This window comes from Phragmites australis, chromosome 13 (genome assembly GCF_958298935.1).
Source record: "Phragmites australis chromosome 13, lpPhrAust1.1, whole genome shotgun sequence".
In the NCBI taxonomy this organism is placed as follows: domain Eukaryota; kingdom Viridiplantae; phylum Streptophyta; class Magnoliopsida; order Poales; family Poaceae; genus Phragmites; species Phragmites australis.
Window position 1 is genome coordinate 1,778,057 of NC_084933.1, and position 6,000 is coordinate 1,784,056.

Here is a 6,000-nt window from a genome sequence, read left to right on the forward strand (position 1 = left end):
ACCCCATACCACCATAGCACTTCGGCACTATCATCTTTTCTCAAGCAATCCAATGAACCATCCTAACATTCTCCTCATCTCCCCACCAGAAATTCCTTATCATTTGCATCAAGTCCTCACACAACCCTGCCGAGAACTTAAAAATCCCATTGCATAAGTTGGTAAGGCTTGCAAAACCGATTTGATCAACGTTTACTTTCCTCCAGATGAGAGGCATTTTTCAGACCAATCTATCATCCTTTTCACATACTTATTTTGATTGGCTTAAATCTATTATCCTTCATTCTTCCCTCCGGGACCGGAAGACCCAAGTATTTCTCCTCAAAGCCAATATGTTGTACACTGAGGCTTGTAGCCACCACCACCTGATTTTCCTGGCTGCAGCTTTTGCCAAATAAGAGAGAACACTTATCACGACTGAGAAGCTGGCCCGTGCACCGTTCATACTTTTGCAAGGCCTCCAAAATAATGCTAGATTGATTATCATTTGCCTTAAAGAAAAGAAGACTATCATCTGTGAACAAAAGGTGTGAAGCCTTGGTGCATTTCTGTAGATTTTCAATTCCTTCAATCTTCCATAATCAATTTCCTTCTTTGGGATACAAGACAAGCCATTAGCAATAAACAAGAACAAATAGGGTGATAATGGGTCACCTTGTCAAAGACCACGGGACGGAGAGAACTCCTGCAGCTGCTCCCCATTGAAACAAATAGAGTAGTGCACAGTGGTGACACAAGACATAATCCACCGTACCCATTGATGCTGAAAACCCAACCAAATCATGGTCCTTTCTAAAGTTCGCCAATCCACCCGGTCATAAGCCTTAGCAAGATCCAATATATAAGCACAAAACTAACCTCTCTCATCCATATTCTTTTGCATAGCATGCACACACTCAAAGGCAATGAGCGCATTATCTGTGATAAGCCTTCCTGGAATAAAAGCACTTTGTGTCGTACTGATGATCCCATCGAGAGTGGGTCTAAGTCAATTAACAAGGCATTTTGACACCACTTTGTAAATCACATTACATAAGCTTATAAAACGAAAGTCCTTCAGTGTCTCCGGATCGTTCTTCTTCGGAATCAACACAATGGAAGTGTCATTTACACCCTCCAGCATCACACCATTATCAAAGAATTGTCTCACAGCTTTAATCACATCAACCCGCAACACATCCCAGCTCCTTTTAAAGAACCTTGCCAAAAATCTATCTGGCCCCAGCGCTTTTAAGGGACCGATTTGGAAGAGGGCATCACTAATCTCCCCATCCATGAAATCCTTACACAGATCCACATTCATATCATCTGTGATAACATGGTCATAAACTGACAAAAGGGGGACCAGATCCACCTCATTGTCCTTCGAATACAGGGAGATAAAAAAAACCCCCACGTCATTTTCTCCATCTCCTTAGTTTCTTCAATCCACTGATCGCCGCTTTTCAGCCGTGTAATGTTGTTCTTTTTCGCTCTCCATACAGCCTTTCGGTGAAAGAATCTAGTATTACAGTCTCCCTCATGAAGCCAAGCAATACAGGATCGTTGAAGCTACAGCAATTCCTCTTTATAGAGGAGTTCATCCATCTCCTTGCTCAACCACTTCTCCTCTAAGCGCGCCTCATCAGTGTTAATCGATTTGAGCTCCTCCAACCTCAGCCATCTTTTTTCAATCTCCGCCGTGACATTTCCTACGTGCTCCTTCCCCCATGCATGTAGAGTGCACATCATGTTCCTAAGCTTGCACCCAACGTCACCAAGGTTGACCACCGGTCGAGAATGCTCCCATGTAGTTTTTATTTCTTCATACAAACCCTCTTCTCGCTCCCACAAAACTTCATATCTCCTTACCCTCCTTCCCCTTGTCCGTCCTAGCGGAGTTCTCAGCCTCAACAGCAAAGGGCAGTGATCAGACCGGGAAGACACCAAATAGTGTAGTTGTGCCTCCAGGAATGCATCAGACCAAGCCTGATTTGCAACTGCATGATCCAATCTCACCTTCACATTGAGAAAGCCATCCTGCTTATTGTCGTATGTCCATGGAAGCCCTACAAAGCCGATGTCATGCTAATCACAGTGGGAGAGAACTTCGTGAAAGTCCAGCATTAGCCTTTCCGGTCTACGTGATTGAGAGAAGTGCTCCCCTTGCCACATCACCTCAATGAAGTTACCCATCATTAACCACGGCATCTTCGAATGGCCCTTTATCCTCCTCAATAGTATCCACATATGATGTCTATCTTGCATCTTCGACTCACCATACACAAAAGTTGCACGCCAAAGCATCCCCGAATCTCCCTCCTTTATATGAACATCAATATGATGCAAGCCATAGGACAACAACTCCACAGCTACCCCCTCTTCCCAAAACAGCGCAAGTCCCCCTCCCTTGCCTTCTCCCTTCACAACAAAACAATGTTTCATTCCAAACCACCAAACAATCTTCCTCACATACTCACAATCTTGGCGAGTCTTAGACAGGAAAATGAGTTTGGGCATGTAGGTCTGCACAACACAGACCAGCTCCTAAACTGTACGGGTTTGCCCAAGACCCCGACAATTCCAACTTAGACAATACATTAGGCCCGGCGGCGCCCCTCAGAGGAGCTCGCCAATTTTTCCAAGTTATTGTTTGATGTCGTGTTTCCTTCCTTCTTCTGTTGCTTACTGTCGCCACTATGTTGTGCTGTGACATCTCCAATCAAAGCATCAATGTGCACCGCACTCTCCACCTCAACGTGAGGGAAATCTGTCAAGGTGAGCAGATCCCCCCTCCTTCCCTCAACGCCACCATCCATCTCTATTCTCCTCTTGCATGAAGGGCCTGCATGAGCCTTCATCGCAAGACGTTTTTCTAGGCTCGTCGTAGTGCTTCGTATGTCATCATCTTCCTCTAGCTCCTCTGACTCAAAACTACTCCTTGACATCCCGTGTCCCCCACGACCACCACGTCCACAGCTACTCCCATGACCTCTTCCTCCCCCCATCCAGTCTTCCTTCTTTCTGAACTCTGGCTCAATGAGCGTCGCCGGAAACCCAATCACCTCCTCCGAGTGAACCCCATCACCACACTCCTTCGTAACGTGACCAACCAGACCGCACACTCCACAGAACACCGGCATCTTCTCGTACATAAAACGAAAGAACATCTTCTTCTTGTTTAAAGACAAGCTCACCACCCTCGTGAGAGGTTTGTCGACATCAATCCAGACGCGAACCCTAATCCCATCGCCATGACCTTTCACCAAGAGCTCATCCAATCGAATGACAATGCCCACCCACCGTGCCAGTTGGGATGCTATACTTCCCGTGTGGATTTTTCTTTGAGATCATGCACCTGCACCCAAGACTAGAAGCATTTGAGTTCCAATGTCTACACCTCCGACTAGCCATCATATTCCACCATCAACACCGGACAACCGCAGAAGATCCACGGTCTGCCATCCATCACCCTCTCCCAATCCGCCAAACAATGGAATTGGACCAAGAACATATCATCCTTTAGCGCCCTAAATTCCACGTCCTTCACACAGTACCATGCAGATCGCATGTTGCCGAACAATGCCCCATGACTGAACTTCTTCGTGGTATGAACTCTAAGAAGGGCCAACCATCTTGCATCCGCCTCCAGATCCTCTAAACCTTCCTCCAGGATGACATCCTCCACCTCTTCCTCTCTGAGATCCAAACTCCGCAGCAATTCATCTAGCGATTGCTTTGATGGTGTCACACCGTCGCCTCCACCATCATCGCAATCTGCCTTCTTCCCCTTCGCCAGTCCCCCTACCTTCGAGGACGTCGAATTCGCACTAGCCATCGATCACTATCGTGCCACTATCACCTGGAGAAGCGATGATATTGGACGAGAGAAGCTTCCCAATCAATTCCGGAGCGGAAACAGGTCGAGATCTGGTAGGTTTTTGGTGGACTCCCAGGCGCCGCCAAGGAGGAGGGAAACCCTAGAAGTTAGGGTAAAAGACGTTGTAACAACTCCATTTTGCGCAGTTGCAAAATATGTTATGGAAAGTGGTGGGTTTTGCCTTGGTTTGCGTGTTTTCAGTCCAGAAAATGTAGCTGATATGTTTGGAGGTTGCATTTTGTATTTCCCTGCAAGTTGCTTGCGTTTGATCTAACTGGATGTGCAACTTTGTGCCAAAACATTCGGAAGACGCCCAACATAGCTTGTTTTGATAGTCAACGTCCAGCTGAACCAAATTCTAGTCATTTTCAGGCTTGCAGGTACCTATTGCAGTGGGCAATACTAAAATAATGGGGAAACACAAGGAAGTGCTGATGAATAAGCTAAGCAGCTGACATTTTTCAAAAGACAAGAGAGTGGAACCAAATAATGCATCGGAGAAGGAATGGTTTTGGTTTTGATTATCCTTCTGGTTGTTAAGGTTTACTTGATCCTTCTCTGTTAAAACCGAATGCTTATAAGGGCATGTTTGTTTTAGCTCTAGATTATAAGAATCAAGTCCAGTTTGCAGAATCTGTGGAAACTTATTCCCATCAGATTATGGGTTATATGATTTCATAGTACAACTTGCCTTTTGGATTGTGAGAATCAACTTTTATATTATGACTATTTATTTTTGCTTTTACTTTTAAGGCTAAAATCCATAATCAGAATAAAAAAACAAACATGACCTTAACTCCTGTCTTTAGGGAGTTTGAAGAGCATGGCATTTTCTATACCGTTTATTTTCTATAAAATGAACGGGTTATAGCATATCTGAACGATCTTTATTGTCCACACGTCTGGATTCTACGGCTGACTTTGATAGTTGGACCCCCCCCCCCTCCTCCATATTTATGGAGCTTAATTAATTCTCTCCCCCAAAACTCATAAATTGTGGAACCAATAATCATTGCATGCAGATCACCAAGAAAATGATCCATTGAATGACATAGTGGCCTTACATGCACGCAAAAGATGAGAAAATGAATTAATGTCTAATGTTGTTGATGCATGTACATTAAAGCAAAAGAGAGAAAATTCATAATGAAAATGTGAACGCGGATGAGTTAACCTCTGCATAGAAGAAAATAATTTAGGGGCCACCATGTAGAGGAGGGCCCAGCAAGAGGGTCAGAGGAGGACGTGCCCCTTGATATACTATTTTTATATTATTTGTATTGCTAGGGTTGATGACTCTTTTTAGAACTTCTAGTACGTGCTATTTTTATGTTATTTGTATCACTACGGTTGATCACTCTATTTAGAACTTCTACTCTATATATTTTTATGTTATTTGCATGATACTGTCTTCATTTGTTTGTGCATGCAATATGAATTCCGCACAACAATCATTTAACTTTTGAAAAAAAGATTCTCCTCAAAAATAAAAAAAATTATGAAAGCAGAAATTAAGTGGACATGTTGGCGTATGGCTCGCCAACAGCCCCTACCGACATATGGGCCGTCAACAGAGTGTCCTGTCGGCACTGGGAAGGCGTCTTGTCGGCATCCCACTTGTCAACATGTCATCCCGGCATAGTGTCCTACTGACAAGATTTACTATCGGCAAGACATATACCGACAAGGGGCATATCGACATCTCGCTTCCAACAAGGTACTACTTCTGCAATTTTCCAAAAACGGATAATATTTTTACAATTTTTTATTATTTTAATATTAGTTAAAAACATATAAGAACGCTAGTTATTTGTATGTTAGTTGGTAGAACAACTAATTTGATTTTGCAATTGTGGATCTGAATTTTTTCCGCTAGTTCCACATATTCCATATTAAATGACAATTTTCTACAATATGCATAGAGAATATGTTGGTTACAGTACATGTCTTCGCTAGGTTAATATTTTTTCTTTGAAATGTCATGTATTTAAATGACATATATTTGGGAATAAAACATGAATGGTAGCATGTCCATACACTCATTTTTATGTGCCAAGCCCAGGTTGTGAAATGTGTGGAAGATGTGGAGATGATAAGGTCAGAGTGGATCCAGCAAGCATGTCAAAATTGATCAATCATTG